The 23,598-nt window shown below is 33.9% G+C and overlaps 1 long non-coding RNA gene across 1 annotated transcript in view; it reads right to left on the reverse strand.

Moving 5' to 3' along the window:
- The window catches only part of LOC111050222, a 60,067-nt gene that overhangs the window by 17,524 nt on the left and 18,945 nt on the right, over window positions 1-23,598 (reverse strand). The window contains exon 2 of the long non-coding RNA XR_005572667.1: window positions 7,279-8,049. This is a non-coding gene — a long non-coding RNA (uncharacterized LOC111050222). The remainder of the gene's footprint in view (window positions 1-7,278; window positions 8,050-23,598) is intronic.

Below are 23,598 nucleotides of genomic sequence, written 5' to 3' on the forward strand. Positions count from 1 at the left end.
GGACGGCGTATACTGACCAGGATGTAATCCTCTGTTAAATGTCGCTAATCAATTTGTTCATGCTAACATTCCAATTTTTCTAAAATGGACCCTTGTGAGGGGGGGGGGAAGGAAACGTCTTCTTACTTTCACCTTGGTCAAACTTTCACGTGCTTCATCCTTGTATCATCTTCCTTCTGTTGGAAGGATAACTCTTCCTCTAACTTCTTTCTCTCTTCCTTTAAATTTAGTAATTTTTCATCCTCATATTGTTCATCCTCATTATTCTATACTAGTAGTTCTGCGAACAGCAGACCCCACGCAGCTTTCTCATCCACAAGTATATGATGTCAACTGTTCTAGTTGATTCAGTTGAATCACAATTCACAGTTGAATCATAATTTACTTTAAAAAACTGTTATTTGTGTTCTACTAGATCACTTATGTTGATGTATTATCTTATGTTTTCTTCTAAACTCACTTATGTTGATAAACTCAGTTCACGTTTGAATTTTTATCCCGTCAAAATTTAAAAATCTTAGTTTTCGTTGTTTTTGAGTGAAAATGGACTAAATCTTAGTAAAGTGAAGTCATAACCATATTTTGGACTTTTAAAATGTTATCTAAATTTGGGAGAGAAATAGTACAAGGAGTATCCTTAGTTTTTCTCCCCCAATCAGTGCTTCTTTGTGAAAAATATAAATAAACTAGCCGTCAGGCTCGCTTCGCTCGCCATATCCGTTTGGCCAGACGTTTAGTCTGGACCCCCGTCTGGATCGTCCGAGAATTATCATATGTTAGGACGATCCAGTCGGGGGTCCAGACTAAACGTCTGGCCAAACGGATATGGCGAGCGAAGCGAGCCTGACGGCTAGTAATATAATATTCCCAGGAATAGCTCTGATTGAAGTAGCAGTGCCCAATCAATTTTTCCGCGATAAATGCATTTCAATCTTCAACTTGGTGCCAACCTAACAAAGTCATCTCAACTTAATGCCAACCTGACAAAATTATTAATTTAGTTACCAGTTAACAACTGTTTCGAAGAGGTACTCTCTCTAGTTCTATATTAACATATGGTATGGACATTTTTCAATTATAATTAAGAGAATAAGAAGAATATACATGCTAAAAGACGAACTTTAAACCCTTAAAACCACCCTTGGAGTTAAAATATTACCAAAAGATTTCTTAGGGGTAACTGAACATACCTACCAAATTTGAACGTTTTTGGTCCGGTGGATTTATAGTTCTGCGAGTGAGTGAGTGAGTGAGTGAGTGAGTCAGTCAGTCAGTCAGTGAGTGAGTGCCATTTCGCTTTTATATATATATATATATATATAGACATAAATATGATGATTTATCCAGTTTCGGGATTATCTTTCCATCTGATAAAAACATTTCTCAACTATTTTAAAATTATTTTTTTCAATCAAGAATATTATAATTTCTTCGGCATTATTCAGTTCATTTAATAATTTTTTATTTTATTTTCAATTACCTATTAAATTTGTTTCCAAATGTAAGAATATTGATACCGATTGGCACGCATCATAAAAAAAATCTGGTCTGACGCACTCACACAACTTTCCTTGCCGTTATGAGAATTGATCACCTGACGCTAGTGTACTCGCGCATCTCAAGTCTACTTATAAACTAAGATCTGAATCAGCTGGTGACAGGACAATAACGCTGGAGACATACGAGGTCTGCTATCTCTTCATAGTGAATCATTTAATAGAATCAACAGTTACCAACAGTTTGTAATTGGATAATCACATTTTCTCGAATTTCGAGCTTATTTTCAATTTAGGTCAAAATGTTACTGAACATTAATTGTAGAGATTTTCATGCTCGATCTTTTCCACTCGAAATTTTCTGTTCATATTGTATCTGAAGCCTGATAATTGAGAATCTAAAATCAAACTTTGCATAGATGGGGCGGAGCTCCTGAAATTTTTACAGATATGGGACTTGTGGCAGTTGATAGAGCTTATCGATGACTATTCCAGGTATAAATTTAATCAAAATCGTTGGAGCCGTTTTCGAGGAAATCGCGAAAAACCCTGTTTTTGACAACATTTTCGCCATTTTAGCCGCCATCTTGAATCGCATTTGATCGAAATTGTTCGTGTCGGATCCTTATATTGTAAGGACCTTACGTTCCAAATTTCAAGTTATTCCGTTAATTGGGAGATGAGATATCGTGTACACAGACGCACATACACTCATACACACACACACACACACATACAGACCAATACCCAAAATCCACTTTTTTGGACTCAGGGGACCTTGAAAAGTATAGAAATTTAGAAATTAGGGTACCTTAATTTTTTTCGGAAAGCAATACTATCTTACCTATGGTAATAGGGCAAGGAAAGTAAAAATATTGAAACCCTACCCTATAGCAATAGACACGGTGAGACATCTGTGTAATGCATGCAATGAATAACTTATCACTTGTCAGCTGATTCATTATGAATAATTCTATAGTCTGATTGATCCTATCTTCAAAGTAGCTGATTATAGTGATATCAGAGTATGGAGGAATTCCTTTTCTTTTCAAATTATCCTTAAAATGCAAAATTTCAAAAAACCTTGTGTATAAATTGACGCGCAGTTGAAAAAGGAATATTCGTGCCAAATCTCATCGAATTCTACCAACGCGTTTGGCCGTAATCGTAGACAGACAAAAGCAAATCAAGTTGAAACATAGACCTCACTAAGTTCGGTCAACTAGCAGGAAACCCGTGTTCCGCAAGGGTCTATTTTAAAACTTGACAAACTGAAAACTTGACGTAATGAAATCTTGAAGAATTGAAATTAGGGCTATAACCATCCTCGGTGAATTGAGAATCTATATGCGGAATTTCAAGTTAATCAGTCGAGTAGTTCAGACGTGATGATGTGTCAAGCATAATTTTCCTATCTCGTACGTGTATAAGCCAGTTCTTTCATTTATTATAGTAGCGAGTTAAGAGCTCAACTCGTATCTTATCGATAGCTTATCAGCGCGACCACGACACCGTTATTTAATGCGTAATGATAAATTTCTGATGTTTTATCTGAATTGAATAATTATGTCAAATTGATATTTCCAACAAATACAATAGAATAATGACATATCAATAATAATATTAACATGGAACAATATGAGGATATGAACATTTTTTTTTTACTTCTTAAGATGAGTGTAATTCACTATTTTACATGCACCTATAAATCATAGGAGAGAGTGTAAAACTTTACATAATTTCTCCTATAAAAAAGTTTTTAAAGCTTTCTATAGTTCGCAAAATGATATTCACTTGAAAACCAAAAGACGTTATTTAACACCATCCATAACTCTTTGAAAGAATTATCTTCATATATTTCCTCGAACTTTCCGTCAGACTAAAATCGTTAAAACACTATAAAAATGTCGTTAAGTATTCCATCGATTTCACGGTTCCCTAGCATTTGACATTTTGATGACAAGTTTTATGGCTTGAAAAGCTGAGTCGCATGGTGTTTCACTTTATCTTAATAACCATTAATTGCTAATCTTAGTTTACTTCAGGAATACAAACTACGAAATTTATATTGACAATATCAACTTCTTATTCTTTGAATTACAAAATATCCTTTCTGAATCAATTTAACGATGATATAAAATTGTAATGTAACTTCATAAATCGGCGGTGTTTCAATAAATAATTGTAGATTCTTTAAGAAGGATATAAAATAATATCCTTTCCCATCAACACACGACCAGGATGATGAGAGATGATTAGACCTACGTTTACTTAATTACTTTTTGTTACTATTCACACGACCGGGAAGTGATTTTGGATCACAAAGCCTCCCAGTTGGTGGAGCTTACGTCAAGCAGTCACCCTTCCAACAGCAGTACCGTAAACATGTGTCTCTTATCCAATCTGAGAGATCGGATCATATTATCCTAAACGATCGATAAACTACTTCCCCATTATTTATAATATTATTAGTATTATAAATATTCGTAACAAATTAATGTTTACTTTCTTGTTCAGGGTGACAACATACTTTAGTTAAACCTTGATATACCCCTAGGCTTTTGGTTTCAAGTTTTGAAGTTTTTTTCCAGTTTAATTGAGTATTCAAGTTAATCACATTAGTTTATTTTCCGTTCAGTTCATTTTTCGGACGGCATATACCATACAATTACAAATCATAAATAAAAATATAAATCTCAGTACCCTTATAAATTATATTGTCACAACATGTTTCGGACATTAAATTTGTTGTGACAAAATAATTTAAAAGGGTACTGAGATTTATATTTTTATTTATATTGAAATTAGCCCTAAAGAAAAAGACAATTACAACTCAACTTTTTGGTGAGGCCTTCTCTTATTTCATATGTTGAAACATGTTGTGAATAAAAGTTTTTAAAAAATGGTACTCAGATTTTTAATTCCCAGATAATATTATAACTTACTATTTTTCATAATGACCAAGACAACAGGATTCCAGTTTTACACTACACACCGGTAGTGAACAGAGCAGTAGTGAAAGTGAAAGCAGTGCGCATGCGCAGATCTCAATAGAAGGCCATCGCCATAATAATGCACTGTACATAGTGTACAAGCTAACTTGTAATGTCGCCATTAAATCTGACCAAGATGATGATCTTGATAGAAAATACAAAGAATGATTTCTGGTTCCATCAAGACCAAGATGAAGATCATGATAGAAATAATGATTTCTGATACCATCAAATCTAGTACAAATGATGTTACACTTAATTATAAAAATGCACTTTAAATTGAGTTATAAAATCGCTTCCCGGTGGTTCGGAATCCACCTAAAACTGTAGATCCATTCACCCTACATCATCATCATCCGCCTCATTACCCACGCACAAGCCTAGAGCTCATGTGGGCATCACTCTCAGCAAAAAAAGTTATGTAATCAGACTAAATTTGTAGAAATTTTTATTCTATTCTCTCTGTAATAAGTCAATTTTATACGTTTACAAAATGTAAAATATCAGATAAGTAACTAGAATTTTATTGCAGGGATGTACGACTAATTTTAACTAAATTGAACGATTTTTTCTTTTTTTTCAAGAGAAAGATCCTCGGGACTAAGAAAAAGGACTCCAGTCATGGAGTATAAGAAAAGTCAAGGTCAAAACACGATAAATATTCATCAACAATTTCAAACAATTTTAATTAGTTTCGGAACCCACTCATATATAACACACTGTGTATATAAAGGAGCGTACAGATTTACGCGCCGCAAACATGAGCAATTCACTTTTAATCAGCTGATGCCAAGCTTTTTATATCTGTATGTTACAGTTTCTCTAAAAATACAGATATAGTCAGCTGAATAAAAGTGAATTGCTCATGTTCGCGGCGCGTATATCTGTACGCACCTTAATACACACATCACTCTCAACAAAACATAGAAAATTCTCTAAAAAGTAAATTATTTCTGGAAACAATTTCCTATTTGATGAAAAAACAGCCTTCAAAACCATATAATTTGAGATAACTTTGTTAGGTTTTTTATTAATAATTAATTCAGTTATAATTTTCACCATACAGTGATCAGTTTTTATTATTAATTTCCTATTAATTGAACGATTGTAAATACCGTAAAGATAAATTAAGTTTGATTAAATTGGCCATGGCCTTGCCAAGAACCTTAGCAAAGACTGTATGACTGTACTTGCTCCCAGCAAGGTGAAGTACTTTCAACAGTGGCAGAAAACCTTGATCTGGATTTTCATTCAAATTATTTTAATAATTTATGAATTGAACGTATCATAATTCGTGATTCTCATTGATAGTGTTGGTAATAAGTAGTATAAAATGATTTGTATGCTTACAAGTTTCAGTGAAATGATTCAATGATTTTATAAACCTATAAGCTAACTAAAGGTTAGTATAACCTATAACCTAACTATAGCTTAGTATATAGCTAACAATACTAATCAAATAATTTGAATAGTACATGATTGAAAGTTCATAATTCCTGATTCTTATAGTGAGAGATTGTAATCGTATAAAAAATGTTTTGTATATTTTCAAGTTTCAGTTGAATCATTCAATGGGAAAACACTACTCGTCTTGAGAGTCTCATAGTCCAGTATGCCAGGCTTAACCAAAATTAAAGTTGATCTCAGTTAAAGTATCTAAGAATTACTGAATTGTGGCAGTAATACCATAGAGAAACGATAGCGAAAACGGCTCTAACGATTTTCACGAAATTTGGAACATAGTAGGTTTATGATATAAAAATTCGATTGCACTAGGTCTCACCCTGGGAAAACTCGCTGAAAGACATGGAAAGGATAATTCATCCTTGGAAAAACAGATGATAATTTCGTCTTCTGTCGATAACAGAAGATGCGTGTGCCTGTGTGGGAGATCAGCTGTGTAATCAATCAGCTTACCGTATCTCGCGAGAAATCTAGAAATATGAATAGACTGGATCAAAATAATCTGATTTGTTGACATGACAAATGGTATATCATAGTATCCAAAGTTAATAATTATTTTACAGTTTTAAGTGATTAGTGAGTGTTATTTTGTTATTCAATTTGGTTTGTAAACAATCTAAATTAGACCTTTTCTGTTTTTAAATATTTGGACTGAAAATTGAACCTGAGTTCAAGTGTATGGAACATATACATAACCTAATTTTTGGACCATTTATAGTGTATAGTGTATAATTTGAGGAAGAAACTTTGGGCTGTGCCTGTTAGTCCTTCCCCAATCATTTTGAAGAATTGTGTTCTATTTATCAATAAATAAATAACGAGCGAAGCTCGGTGCCCCGATATTCAATAATGTTATACGATGAATGATTGTGTAATAATGTTTATTTGAATAATGAATGAATGTTTAATAATGAATGAATTTTTTTCAGACTCCTCAAAGACCACCCAAACATTGTTTTTTTAAATCAAGAATCAAGTAACTCACCTTTACTTATAATGAGCACCCTATAAGAGACGGTTTTATAGAGACTGTTTTTCCAGCCAACTAAAAATTAATCTTGAAACCAACACAACATCGAAATTGTGCTATTAAAAATAACCCAATACCACAACAATGAATTTTAAAAATGGTGAATTTTAAATAAGAGACGGTTTTATAGACTGTTTCACCAGCCAACTAAAAATTAACCTTGAAACCAACACAACATCGAAATTGTGTTAATGAAATTAACCCAACACCAAAACAATTAATTTGAAAAATGGTGTTATTATAAAATAACCCAAAACCACCACCACAGCCGAATTTTCAAAATGACGTCACTCACCTAGATAGGGCACCCTTGAGGAGGGGGTTGGTGGCATTTGTAGAGTAGTAATCACCCAGCATCCTGATCTAAGTGCGGTAACTGTAGATTTCCAAAACCCCCTTTTCAGGGTTCTTTCTGAGAGTCCCTGCTTCCCTATTGGCTATCACCGTCAATGGTTAACCGACATCCAAAATGGCATACATTTTCAAAAAATTTCACTCAAATCGTCCAAAAATTGGGCAAAAATACAAAAATACTGCTCCCGGTCTCAACCTAACTAACTACAACCCACATGAGTGTCCTTTCTTTCCTAATTAAATTAAAAAATGTATGCTATTTATAATAAAATCAACAGTAAATATAATATATGTGAAACAAACAGGATGAGAAACACAAACAGTCAATATTTTCTCCAACAATAATAGAAACTTTTAAAATCCGATAGGAAATCACAGATGAATAACTTGAGAGCGTCTAAAAGTAATATTGCAGAATGTTTCAATTTTTATAAAGGATCTTTGTTACCGTGCTATAAACTTCTTTTTACATATAAATTATTGAGCATAAAAAATGGAAACTAGTTAGTAGACTATAGTTCATAAGAGAGCATAAGTTAACATTGGGGTTGATCAATTTTTGAAATTATCGTTCTTTTTCTTGATGAATTTCCAGCAATTTGCACCGAAATTAGGCGGGGCAAGGGGGCGGAGCATTTGTGCTAAGGGTTACCATTGACGGTCTGCACACTGATTGCTAATTATATCCAAGGTTGGTGTCGAGAGTAAATATCTAGAAAGAAAACAGAGAAAACAAAAATAAACTAAAGGAAAAAAGGTGAAATCATAAAATAAAATATAATGAAAAATAACTGAAAATCAAATTGACAAAAAAAGTTAAAATGAGAAAGTAACTGAGAACATTCGAGATGAAATTAAAAAAAAATTGAAAATAAAATCATTAACAAAATACGACACAAATTTAATATACATGAAAAACTCATAAAATTGCAAAAGAACATCCAACAGGGATCACCAACAGGAATAGCAGGGGATACTAAATTATTGCCCAATTGTATACAACAAAGTATTGTTATAATTACACCAATTTTGAGAAAAGTATTTCAAATACAATAAACGATCGAATACAATGTAGTAGAGGATTTAGTTAAACTTCAACAGTCTTGAAGAATTCTTTCAGTCTTTGAAATCTCGTTAAATTAATAAATAATAATAAATAAATATAATTTTATAGCCATTCAACTGATTATAGTTACAGAAAAAACGGCATATTCTAAGTTCAAGATAACACACAACAAATTAGAATTCAAATTCAATATCAAACACACATACATCTATAAATGGATATAAAGTGAAGTTACTTAATAATGGGTTGAAAAATGACCCTGTCTAAATTTATATAATTAGGCTATAAAAAGGTAACTGGAAATTAGGTAATAAGGTAAATGATTTTCTGAGACATTTTTTTCATCTAATAGATTAACTTGATAGTAATCCGGTAATTTTTCTGAAGATATACAGGTAGCCTTTACGGTAGAAAATTCCTGTATATTGTAGAATAATCAACGCCTAAAGGGCCCCATACACTAGGGAACTTGGATCGGCGAACTTGGTTCTTGCAAACCAAGTTCCGCAGAGTAAGTGGAAAATTGGCGAACCGCGAACCAAAATTGTGACGAACTTGGTCTTCAATCTGGATTAAAAACTTTGTTCGGTTCGTCAGCCAGGACGATATATTCTATCTATATATATTCAATATATTTTCTTCCCACAGCAGCTGCAAACTTTGAAACACTCATCTCTAGACCCCGAAAGACACTGAAGTAACGAACAGTTTTTTCGCTCTCCCCACTACAGTGAGTGGGACAAATCCTACACTAACTTAGTTCCCTGAACCAAGTTGGCCGATCCAAGTTCCCTAGTGTATGGGGCCCTTAAATCAACAGGCAATTTTAGGATTTTCCCGTATGCTCCCATATTGTTGAAAAATCGAAATTATGTATAAATTGGAAACAATAGTCAATTCTGCATAATTCAATTAAAATTGGAGAAGTAAAAATATTGAGTGCGCATGGTGCATGGTCGTACTTGGACCACTTTTTACAGGAAGACTTGTATATTGTAGTCAAAAAAGTCTATTCAACAGAAAATACAAGGGGAATATTGATATACACGTAGATATCTGGAAACTGAATAGTTGTTAAGCTATTTAGTTAAGGCTTCTAATGTGAATAGCTTGAGGAGTGATAGGTTAGTTCAACTTCCAACTAACTTGATTTTTAGAATTGATATAAACTGTTGTTAATTGGTGAATAAATTTGATGTGATTTGAAAAAAATCTGGAAACTAGATAGTTATTGGACTGTTTAGTTTGGGTTAGGTTGTGTAGGTTATGGCATAGACTAATATCATTGGTTTGAATCTGTGTAGTATATTACTGAAGTATACAAAACTAAGAGATATTATTTGTGATATTTGGAAACGAAATATCTAAATAGATATTAGCTACTCTGGAAAGACAGGTAACTTGTCATACTGTGAAATGTCAAGATTGTTGAGGAACGTCAGAAAAGGAGAGATAATCCAAGAAGTGGGAAAATCACACAACAGCCATCCAGCACATAAGAGGCCTCAAGTCTTCCGCATTCCTCTCTCATAGTAGACAGAGAGAGAATGAGAGTGAGAGAGAGAGAGAGAAAGAGAGAGAACTGACTACAAGAATAAGATAGAGAAGGCTGATGGTATTTAGTGGGTCCTCTACAGAATATACGTATAGAAATATAATGAGAGAGGGAAAGAGAGAGAACTGACTACAAGAATAAGAGAGAGAAGGCTGATGGTATTTAGTAGGCCCTCTACAGAATATACGTATAGTAATATAATAGTTTTTACTCTGAGAATATTATAGCTTTTGAGTTGGAGTGAGAAGAAAGATACAGTAATTAGTCAAGAATAGAGAGAAGCAGTTGGAGTGAGAGAGAAAAGTCGGAGAGAGGGAGAGCGAAAAAGTAGTCTGAGAAAAGAATGGTAATAGATTACCATTAGTGCATTTGGTGAGAGGAAAGAAAATGAGAAAAGTGCAGTGTGGTTTCAGTGTATGAGAGAGAGAGAAGGAGTTAGAGTTTGAGAGTTAGAGAAAGAGAGAGAGAGCGAGTGATGAAGGTAGTGGAGAAGGAGGAGGTGGAGAAGTAAGATCAGGAGAAGGAGAGGTGACAGAGAGAGGGAATATTTGAGTGACACCAGTAAGGTAAGGTAGCCAAGGATCGACCTTCCGACGTCTGATGACCTACTTATCTGTGTGAGAGAAAGAGAGGGGACAGTGTGAGAGAGAAAAGTGAGAGGAAGATAAGTAGACAAGAGAGGGAAGAAAAGGATTGGAAAATGAGACTTCAGTCATGTTAATAGTCAGGAATTGTAATGATATTTCAGTAAACTATATCAAGGAATAATCAGTTTTTGACTACAGTTTAATAATAAGTAGTTTTTGACTAGAGAATAATCAGTTTTTTACAGTATTTGACTACTTCTCAGTAGGTAACTTTGACTGTACTGGGTGTACCCAATCAGAATTCAAGGGAAAGAGCATGAGGGGGGAGGGGCAAAAAGGGTTTCCAGTAAGAGATAGTATATTCCAACAATATGAAGCATTTTTATTGTAGATAATCATTAAATAGAATGATATTAATTTAATCATCCCGGTTGGATAGAATAGTCTAATTATTTACTGGTTTTAATAAATTAATGAATGAAAAAGATTTGATAATGTGAAACCCACTAATTTATCTATTGAAAATACATTGGGCCTACATGAAACATGAAAATAATACAACTTGAATAATTGACCGAGCGAAGTGAGGTCTAAGATTCAAGTCGACGTTTTGACATTTCTCTTAATGTTCAACTGAATGTTTAAATGTTTATATGTTGCGCATTTACGGCGAAACGCGGTAATAGATTTTCATGAAATTTGACAGCTATGTTCCTTTTTCAATTGCGAATAGAAATTTAGAAATTGGGGTACCTTAATTTTTTTCGAAAAGCAATACTTTCCTTACCTATGGGCAAGGAAAGTAAAAATCAGACTATAGAATTATTCATCATAAATCAGCTGACAAGTGATTGATTACACAGATGTGTGGAGAAGCCAGTCTATTGCTGTATTTCCATAAGGTCTAAAGTTTCAATCAGGTATTTGTGGATGAGAATACTGCGTGAGGTCTACTGTTCACAGAACTACTAGTTTGAGGTAATAGCCTTGATTGTTAACCTATCATCAATCTCTAGTTAACTGAAAACTTGAACATTGAGCAGTAGAATGTACAGTGTGGGTGAAGCCCTACGATTGGCCATTAGCAGTTGACCAATGACCGTTGAGCTCTACTGTCATTAGCTGAGACTAGACTAGAGTTGGGCGAGTCTAATCTCGGCCAATGACAGTAGAGATCAACGTTCATTGGTCAACTGCTAATAGCCAATCGTAGGGCTTCACCCACACTATATTATATTCTGCTGCTCAATTTTCAACCTTTCAGTACTAGAGTTTCATAATATATAAATATTAATAACTGAAACAGGTGCATTATCTCAAATTGTGTCGATAAATTGATAATTTCAAATTGTTTTCATCAAATATGTATATTACCACAACATCTCCTTCACAACAACACAGAAAACTAAAAATATTAATTTATTCAAATTGAGTAATCAAATATGAATAATCAGAAGCTGTGCATAATTTTGTTTTGAAATATTTATTTCAAAACCATCCTATGTGGCCTACCTGGCTAAATAATGTTATAATTTATAATTATTATTAAACAAAAATCCCAATTAAATGGTGTAAATCACCCCGAAGACTTCTGCTACTGCAAATATTGACAACAGGGTGAACAGCTAGATGGAAATTCGATGAGCGCTACTATACAGAAATTATTTGTCAATTTCCATCTAGGTGTTTACACTGTTGTCAAAATTTTCAGTAGCAGAAGTCTTCGGGGTGATTTACACCATTTAATTGGGATTTTCGTTCAATAATAATAGTTCATTAATTTAGCAATTGAACAAATGCAACTTCAAATTTATTTCCATCTGTAAATAATTTTGTTATCTCTACTGAATTCGGATCACCATAATATGCTGTGCCAATAATACTGTTATCAAAGAGATAAATTTAACATTTATCTCAACTAGAAAACTAGATGGCAACTAAATGCATTCATTAGAGGAGTTCAAAAATTGTTTACAAATGATGTGTACAGTGGAGTCTCCTAGCCTAATGCACGCTGTAATTAGTGTAAATAAAAGAAGACAATCAGTATTGTTGTTATCAGTTATCAATATAGTCAAGGTTAACAGCATTTCGTAAACAAAAATTAGAAACTACTTCTGTTCAGTTCGAATGTCATCTCAACGAAATAAGTGTGCTGTAAGTTGCATCAGTGTTCTCTCCAATTATCTATCTCTTTCTCTCTATCTCACTCCTCTCTGTCACTCTCTCACACTCTCTCAAACTCTTTCTCTCATTCAGTTTAGCTTCTCTTCACCGCTCCAATCATACTCTCTCTTTCTCTCTCTCTCTCTCTCTCTCTCTCTCTCTCTCTCTCTCTCTCTCTCTCTCTCTCTCTATCTATCTCTCACAGTATCTCTATCTCTCTCACACACACTGTCTCTCACTCAGTTTATCATCTCTTTACCGCTCCAATCATACACTCTCTCGCTCTCTCCCATATTGTATAGCATATTATGTCTCTCACTCATAAGGGAAAGCTACAGCTTATTGCAAATAAGTGATAAAATCATAGAATGCTGTTTCAAATGACGCATGTATAATGATTACTTCTTTGAAATCAATGATACTGGAACTTAATTTCTTTATAATCTTTATTATTTCAATCTTACATTAATCTTGTCCTACAACGTTTTTCTTCATCTCGTTCTTCTTCTTTCTTCTTCCTCCTCCTCCTTCTTCTTCTTCTTCTTCTTCGCCTTCACTTCCGCCTTCACTTCCGCCTCCTCCTCCTCCTCCTCCTCCTCCTACTCCTCCTCCTCCTCTTTCTTCTTCGCCTTCTTCTTCTTCTCCGCCTTTTTTCCCTTCTTCTTCTTCTTCTTCTTCTCCGCCTTCCTCTTCTTCTTCTTCTTCTTCTTCTTCTTCTTCTTCTTCTCCTCTGTGTTCATCATCTTCATCTTTCTGTGTTCCTAATCTACTCTGTGTACTTCATCTTCTCCCATCTTTTCTCTTGTTCTTCTGACGTCTTCTTCTCATTTTCCCCCACAATCTTCTTATTACCTTAATCCTTTGTCTTGTCATTTATTCATTTTGTCAATCTCCTACCTACCTCCTGCTCATTTTCAATGTGATTAACCTTCCAATATCAGAAACTGATTAACCATCCTCTCTATTCATTGAATGAGGAGGAGATTGTAAACTTTGCCAGTCTCTTTGATTGGTCAATTGATAGTGTTTAATTAATCGACAGGAAGAAAAATGGAGTTCAATTGAATCTGCTATTCCATCTTCTTCTCCCCATACTAAAACACCTTTTCCTCTTTCCTCTATCATCCTATTCTCGAAATCTCTGCAATACAAAGTCTTTATAAAAATGAAAAACATAACCCAAGTATCATGTTTTCCCCATCATTTACAGTTCATGCAATACTTTTTCACTTATTTCCATTTTCCTTATACATTATAGACTGCTGAATATTTCCTTGATCTCCGTGTCATTCTCTCCATTTCTCTCTTTTCGTAGAAAATACAACATTTATCTCTTTATCCTCTCTCAGTTCCCTTATCATTTTCTACACTTTTCTCCTCCATTTCATCTCTTTTTCTCCTTTTTTGGTAGAGAGTTAGTGGGGAGGATATTTTTAATATTCTTTCCGAAGAATGGACATTGATATGTCCAAAGCTCCGCCAATTTATGTAGATGCATAACAATATAATTATTATCTATAGTTATTATATTACAAATTGCTTTTTCATATCATATACAGTTCAATAATTATTTTCTTAGTCTATATTATGTAAATTCATCTATAATTTTGCTGTATTGTAAGCTATTGTATGTAAGTGTATAAGCCAGTATATATTGTAATCTACATAAATAAAGTACTCAATCAATCAATCAATCAATCTCTATTTCTTTTCAACATCTCCTCTTTATTGCAGCTTTTCATATTCTCCCAAGTTTTCTTCTACTACTTTTTCTTCGTTTTTTTCTTCTCCTTCTTCTTCTTCTTCTTAAATGTGTTATCTTCTATTCAAACATTTCAGAAAGATAGAAGTGATCCATGGACACATTATCAGGGCTGCACTCGGCAAATAAAATACGCTACCCCAGCTCTCTATTATATAGAGAGTTCAAAGTACTTAAAATTAGACAAATTTTTGTAAAGAATTTAATTTTGTATCTGAATAAAAATAGAAATCTGTTCGCAGCTCATGTAAAAAGTATAGTTTTCGTTCGCCTACCATTTTTCCTGTACCACGAACGGACCTAACTGTTTGTAGGAGGCAATTTGATCATATATGCCATAAATTAATCAATTGTATACCGGAAAATTTTCTCATGAACAAGATCTCAAAGTCAACTTTGCAAGTAATAGAGGATTGGATAAAATTGCAGGGTGAATTCAATAATATCTTGTAGTAATTGAAATCTTCTGTTCCTATATATACTTTTCAATTTTTCTTTTCTTTCTCTTTCTCCTTACTTTCTTCTTTCGCTTTCATCCTTCTTTCTCTTCCCTTCTTCTTCTTCTTCTCCTCCTCCGCCTTCTTCTTCTTCTTCTTCCCCTCCTTCTCCTTCTTCTCCTACTCCGCCTTCTTCTTCTTAGTCTTCATCTTCTTCTTCTTAGTCTTCTTCTTCTTCTCCGCCTTATTCTTCTCCTCCGCCTTCTTCTTCTTCTTCACCGCCTTCTTCTTCTTCTTCTTCTTCTTCTTCTTCTTCTTCTTCTTCTTCTACTCCACCTTCTTCTTCTTCTCCACCTTCTTCTTCTTCTTCTTCTTCTTTCTTCTTCTTCTTCTTCTTCTTCTTCTTCTCTCACTCTCTAACATTTTTGTGAACATAAGTGTTTCAAGTGTTTTTAACTTTTCAAGTGTTTTACATTTTCCCTTACAAGCTCTATCAGTTTAGTACTATTACTATGTACCTATGCCAGCGCACAAACCTAGGTTTTGTTGGCTTTGTCAAATAGATAACAAGTTATTTTTTAATTAAAGAGTTTATGTGTTATTGGAATCTTATGTATTTCTTGCTTGTCTATTATTTTTATGATTCATAGTCTTCATTGTATTGTTTTCAATTTGACAATAGTTATTTGTGCAATTAGTGCGCAAAGTGACAGTTTGCTGCACCGAAAGAAACGTTTACACGAATGGTTTCTTGAGTGCAGCAGAGGAACTTTGCGCATGTATTTCACATTAAATTTTTCCTACAGTTACCATTGAATATGAAAAGTGGGAAATTATGGGTAAAATTCCCTGAAATGCATCAAATGTTTTTCTGTGTAATTTTATTATTAATAAAAACCTTAATTTATTTAAAATTGAATAATGATGTAGTAGTAAATGAATGAAAGCGGCTGTCACTCATGTGGTGGATGTCAACTGCTGTCATCCACTGCCTTCATATTATTATAACGTGCATCACAGTCACTGTTACCAACTTCATTTTTTTATTTTGCTGTACTGGTGCTCCATATAACCTACTAACTATTTTGCGTTGCCATGTTGCAAATCTGGAGTGCAGAAAAAAATTTTTTCCTACAGATACCTTGAAAAGTGACCATTTCTGCACTGATTACAGGCCGCAAAGAATCACTTTTCCGCACTAGTGCACAAAGTGAGTACTTTGCGTACTCCAGATTTGCAGCATGACAACGCAAAATAGTTAGTAGGTTATATGGAGCACCAGTGCAGCAAAATCAAAATTAAGTTGGTAACACTCATAGTAAGGCCCACGTTATAATGGCAGTGGAGAACAGCGTTGCCTTGCCATTATAAGCCTTGATTATAGTCATTTCAATGCTTACATAAGATAAACCCCCTTCAAGCAGTCACATAAATTTTCAATTGAATTACTAATCATTATAATTCAATTATTATTATTCAATTTGACAATAAATTAAGGTTTTTATTAATAATAAAATTACACAGAAAAACATTTGATGGACTTCAGTGAATTTTACCCATAATTACCCACTTTTCATATTCGATGGTAACTGTAGGAAAAATTTAATGAGAAATACGTGCGCAAAGTTCATTTGCTGCACTCAAGAAACCATCATTCCGCACTCGCCTACGGCTCGTGCGTAAACGTTTCTTTCGGTGCAGCAAACTATCACTTTGCGCACTAGTTGCACAAATAACTATTCCCGCACTAGAGCGGAAAAGTGATTCTTTGCGTTCTGTAATCAGTGCAGGAATGGCCACTTTTCAAGGTAACTGTAGGAAAAATAAATTTGAATTTTGAATTTGAATAATCCCTCTCAATAATTCATCAATCTACACATTACTCGGTTCCAAACATCCATTATCTATACTATTTGCTTAGAAATCGTTCAGTTGAAGCAAACAGAGCCATGTTGGGAAGAAGCATAATAGCTGTCTTATTTTACAGGCCGCATATTATCATGACAGTATTTGCACAGCTGGTCTCAAAACTTGATTACAGTCTTGAAGAAGGCAGTCATTACACTCTCTTCAATCAAACATGATTCTTTCGAATCTGAAATCCTGTATGAGTTAAGACGTTAAGCCCCGTCCGTACACACACATATATTTTTGTTCGTACGATATTTTTCCGTCCTTATGAATTCTATCAGATTAAACGGAACTTGACAAACACATCTGATTGAAATCATCTGTTTAATCTAAATAAAATTTATAAGGACGGCATAATACCGTTCGAACAAAAATCGATGTGTGTGTGCGAGGCTTAAGACGTTAGTATCAAAATCAACTTTCAGTATGGTTCCAATATTGATTTATGTGAATAATTGACGTTAAGAAAACTTCTAGTTGTGAAAAACTTTTTAATGGATAAAAATACCTCATAGAGAAGAACATAAATTAATACGTGATTTCGAGAATAGAATAGAATAGAATAGAATATTCATTTTATTCAACAATAATACAGAAAATTTCCATACAGTTGAATAACGTCAGGAAGATTTACAGTCAAAAACTTTATAAAAGATACTCCACACGGCAAGTTATTATGTAAATTATACATTAAAATTACATTGGCATACATAAATAACATTGAAACACACTACATTCCATTTAAAAATTCGTCAATACTATAGTAACTCTTATCAACTAAGAACCTATAAAAGTCTGTTTTAAAGGTATGCGTCCTAGGATTTAAATGAGTTGGCAGCCTATTCAATAATTTCACACCAATATAACTGGGCTTCTTCTTATAAAGAGAAAGTCTATGATATTGAACAGTTTGAACACTGATATTATTTCTATGCCTGGTATTATGATGGTGTACATCTGAATTTGCTGTGAAGCTATTTATATTTTTTACCACTAACATAATCACTTTATAAATGAAAATACAAGGAACTGTGAGAACTGAAAGATTTCTGAATGCATCTCAGCAAGTGTGGTTAAAGCCTAAACCTGCTAAGTATCTTATTGCCCTTTTCTGCAAGATAAATATTTTATTCATGTTCTGCAAAGTTGTGGATCCCCAAAGTTCAATGCCATAAGAAATGTGTGAATAAATCAATGCAAAATATAGGACTCTTCCCGTGTCTAGGGGTACATAGCGTATGATGTTTCGCAGGACAAATAAATTAGTACTTATATGGCTGGCAAGTTTTTCAATATGAGCATCCCAAGAAAGGCTTCTGTCAATTACCAGACCTAGAAGATTTGTTTCTATGACATTTTCTACCTTTGAGTCTCCAATATTAAAGACCGGTTCAAAGAAATAATTTTTAAAACCAAATTGCATATATTTACTCTTATTTGGATTGACTGACAAAAACGACTCGTTATAATATTGAACAATGAGGTTTGTAAGAGTTTTGGCATTTATTTCAAGTTCATTGAGGCTCTTATCATTAAACATCAGGGTTGTATCGTCGGCATACAGAGTAACATTAACACCTACTGGGACAGATGATTGCAGATCATTGGTGTACAACACAAAAAGCAAAGCAAAGAACACATCACACATCAGTTCGGGAGTTTTGAAACTAGCTAGATCGTTGTCATCAATCATCAAATAAGTCTTTTATATTCAACAGTGTTGAAAATGTGACTGAAAAAGCTACAAATTTGCAAAATAGAAGAAGAATTGTCAATACAGTATTTATCAGTATTTTTTCAGAAATCCTTTGTCTCCAACTGCCACTATAACGTGGACCTCACTATGTTATTCGTTTTTGTTTTGTAAATTCATTTTTCTCTCAATAAACCCAGTTCTTCTGCATCTATTACTACTCTATATTGGATAGTTTGTCTGTATGATTCATGGTTTATGACAATTCGCCTCATGGTCTATTTAAAATTAAACAAAATACTAAAAAATTGTCAAAAACCACATATTTTATTGATATTTAGAAAATTGGCAATATGAGAGATTGACAATGGTGTAACAACCGAAACCGATCTTTCTAAATTTCAATAAAATCAGTGGTTTTTGACAATTTCTTAGTTTTTTTATCTAATACTAGCAGGTAACCCGTGCTTCAATGGTCCGTTTTGAAACTTGACTGAGTTGAATGTTGAAGAGTTTGAAGTAGACATAGAACCATCCTCAGTTAATAAAGAAACTATATGCAAAATTTTAAGTTGATTTCAGTCCAGTAGTTTAGACGTGTTGATGCGTCAAACATAATTTTCCTATCCTGTACGTGTATAAGCCAGTTCTTTCCTTAATTATAGTATAGATATGTTCTTCAACTTGGTACTAACATAATAAAGTGACATAACTCAAATCTTGTTCAGCAACCTTACTCAACTTAATGCCAACCTGACAAAATAGGAATGGCTATTAATTTAGTTACCAATTTTAACTAAAATCTGTATCGAAGAGTTAGATTATAGTTCTATACTAGCCGTCAGGCTCGCTTCGCTCGCCATATCCGTCTAGCCAGGGGGCGGAGCCCCCTGGACTCCCGACTGGATCGTCCAAGAATGAGATCAGCAGGCTCGCTTCGCTCGCCTGCATTTTTTATTTGGGCATTTTTATCATATGTTAGGACAATCCAGTCGGGGGTCCAGACTAAACGAATTATGGCAAGCGAAGCGAGCCTGACGGCTAGTAATATAATCTTCCCAGGATTGAAGTAGCAGTACCCAATCAATTTTTCCGCGATAAATGCATTTAAATCTTCAACTTGGTGCCAACCTAACAAAGTCAACTCAACTTAATGCCAACCTGACAAAATTATTAATTTAGTTGCCTGTTAACAACTGTTTCGAAGAGGTACTCTATCTAGATTATAGTTCTATAGTAACATATGATATGAAAATTTCAATTATAATTAAGAGATTGGGAGAAGAAGAATATACATGCTAAAAGACGAACTTTAAACCCTTAAAAACAACCCTTGGAGTTAAAATATTGCCAAAAGATTTCTTAGTGCGCATCTAAAGGGCCAACTGAACATACCTACCAAATTTGAACGTTTTCGGTCCGGTAGATTTTTAGTTATGCGAGTGAGTGAGTGAGTGAGTGAGTCAGTCAGTGAGTGAGTGCCATTTCGCTTTTATATATAGATTAACATATGGTATGTATTCATGTTCCAACATTAATTAAATTCCAACATTAATTCTGAAAAATTTAAAATCGGCCTTCGAGGTGCACGAGATTTGATATTTTTAGAGTCTGTGTGCATAATTTGAAGATCTAAATCCTTCCCGTTTTTCCGGTATGCAATCCACAAGTTGACATGTTTTGATGCGAGCAAACACAACCCTACTCTCTCTTATTATATAGATCCTCAATATCAACTACACGATAAGCTTCATGGTTTATATATTCTTGTCCCTGGAATTTGTGATGGTATGTGGTGGAATTGGTCGCATTGAAATGGTGTAATGCGATTGGTCGCCACGGATGCAGCATATTACTTTGTCTTCTAAATTGACTTTCATTCTTGAGTGAACTGGCTGGAGGTCGTTTCGTCACTTCTTGCTAACTTTCTCTTCGGCTCAACACTGAACATCAACATCAACACCAACTCAGACAGTTCTCTCCAATAAACTGATATTTATTTCACTGAATATTGTGAACTTGTAATACTAAGAACTAATGAAATATCTAAAATTATTTCACTGAATATTGTGAACTTGTAATACTAAGAACTAATGAAATATCTAAAATTATTTCCCTGAATATTGTGAACTTGTAATACTAAGAACTAATGAAATATCTAAAATTATTTCACTGAATATTGTGAACTTGTAATACTAAGAACTAATGAAATATCTAAAATTATTTCACTGAATATTGTGAACTTGTAATACTAAGAACTAATGAAATATCTAAAATTATTTCATTGAATATTGTGAACTTGTAAAACTATGAACTAATGAAATATCTAAAATTATTCTAGGAAGTTCGTATGAGATGTTGACATTATACAAAACAACAATTTCTCTTGAATACACTACTGTGTATTGCACTAGATATTGTAATTGACCGAGCGAGGTAAGGTCTAAGATTCAAGTCTACGGTTTTGCATTTCTTTTTATGTTTTTATGTTTGTATGTTCCTTTTTGAATTAGGCGTCGACGTATCTACAGGATTTTGGAAATTTTGCATTTCAAGGAAAATATAATAGGAAAAAGAAGCCTCCTTCATACGCCAATATTAGAGTAAAAATCAGACTATAGAATTATTCATCATAAATCAGCTGTCGAGTGGATTATAAATTGACCTTAAATAGATATAGACCCACAATGCCTTCCCAATGATAGCTCTCACTTGAAATTGAAGGCCGCCATTGGGGTATTTTAGCACGATAGTAAGATAAGTTAGTGAACTTTTTTCACTCTACCTTTAACCACGAAAAATGTGAAGCAGAAAATGAAGAATAAAAATAAATTAATGAGAAGAAAAGAAAAAGAAAACCAGATCATGGTTTCTTGTTAAAACTAATTATTCATGTTGAACATCTACAACACACCAAAATGTGGATGAAATTAACAACAGTTCAATCAAATATTACATAGAAACATTTCCTCTACATTAATAAAGCTTTACGATCCTCGTTAATGAGTGGAATTATTGAGAAAGTATAAAAAGGAAAGAAAGAATGATACCTCAGATAGCAATCCCATTTTTTATTAAAAAAACCTTGGAAATATATATAACCTTTCTACAACCGATTAGATTCGATAATTTATTCATATAGATTACTAGTCTGACTTGAATACTAGATAATTACAATCATGAACAAGATCGTAAAATATTCAATTTATTATACAGCGCAGCAAAAAATAAATAAAAAAAAGAATTAAGAGTGTCTTTCATTGATCAAAATGCTTCCGATAACATGAAGTAGTTACTCCTGTACTCTCTACTCAGGAAAAGTACTGAAGGTCCTCTCTGTCATACAACCCTGAGAGAGATCATAAACGTACGTCTCTTTCTAATGAGAAAGAGAGAAAGTGAGAGAGGGGAGAGAGAGACAAAGATAGATAGATAGATATAGAAAGAGAATGTAAACGAGAGAGAAAGAGCCACACAGATAGAGAGAATTGAATTGAATTGAATCGCCGCCTTTATTTATTTATTGAGAGAGAGAGAGAGAGAGAGAGAGAGAGAGAGAGAGAGAGAGAGAGAGAGAGAGAGAGAGAGAGAGAGAGAGAGAGAGGAGAGTGAGAGAAAGAAAGACACATATAGATAGAGAGAGAGAAAGAGGGATAGAGGAAGAGACACAGTGATAGAGAGAAAGAGTGATAGAGATAGAAAGCGTGATAGAGAGAGAAAGAAACACAGAGATGGAGAGAATTGAATCGCTGCCTTTATTTAGAGAGATTGATTAATTGATTTTATGCCTTTATTAAGGCGGAGTTAGGACTGTTGGTCCTCTCTGCCACACAACCCTTGAAGAGAGTGTGTGTGTGTGTGTGTGTGAGAATAAGAATAAAAAGAATGACTGCCTTTATTTTATACCTGGGAGGGCGAAGTTAGGGCGCAGTCGGCCCACTCTTACACTTGACCCTCCAATACAATACTAAATTATAATTTAACAAGCAATACTCAGTAAAATAAAATAAAACAAAACTATATTTTAAATGAAAAAAGTAAAAAAAAAAATTATAATGATAATAAGTGGAATAGTGAGAGAGAGAGAAAGAGACACATAGATAGAAAGATAGATAGAGAAAAGAGAGAGAAAGAGGGATAGAGAGACACAGTGATAGAGAGAGTAAGAGTGATAGAGAAAAAAGGGATAGTGATAGGGAGTATAAGAGAAGGAAAGAGAGAGAGAGAGAGAGATTGATTGATTGATTACTTTATTTATGTAGATTACAATATATACTGGCTTATACACTTATATAGAATAGCTTACAATACAGCAAAATTATAGATGAAATTACATAATATAGACTAAGAAAATAATTATTGAACTGTATATGATATGAAAAAGCAATTTGTAATATAATAACTATAGATAATAATTAAATTGTTATGCATCTACAAAAATTGGCGGAGCTTTGGACATATCAATGTCCATTCTTCGGAAAGAATATTAAAAATATCCTCCCCACTAACTCTCTACCCTCAAATCTCACCCACAAACTCTCTACCAAATCCCACTAACTCTCTACCACTATCTCTCTCTAGAGAGAGATAGATAGAGAGAGAGAGAGAGTGAGAGAGAGAGAGAGAGAACGTGAGAGAGAGAGAGAGAAAAGTCGAGGAGACACAGAGATTGAGAAAGAGACACAGTGATAGAGAAAGAGTGATAGAGAGAGGAAAAGACACAGAGATAGAGATAGAGAAAGAGTGAGAGAGAGAGATAGGGAGAATAAGAGAAGGAAAGAAAAAAAAGTGAGAGCTTGGAGAGTGAGAGAGAGGAGATAGAGTGGAGTAATAAAACCGGCACCCTTTTTTTTCATTTACCCATATGAAACCGGATAAAGAAATTAACCCACCGAATATATATCTCAGTACGATTGAGTAGGCGTTGGCTGGTTAATCCTAGTCCACAAGTATCCGCATGAACCTACTAAGCAGCATGATTTACACTTAACATTACTTTATAGTGCAGTACCCACACAGCGGTCTACAAAATGCAACTTAGACCTGAGGGCACTTACAAATCGAAGCAAGGCCAGGACTTACTG

This window comes from Nilaparvata lugens, chromosome 12, assembly GCF_014356525.2.
Source record: "Nilaparvata lugens isolate BPH chromosome 12, ASM1435652v1, whole genome shotgun sequence".
NCBI classification, from domain to species: Eukaryota; Metazoa; Arthropoda; class Insecta; order Hemiptera; family Delphacidae; genus Nilaparvata; species Nilaparvata lugens.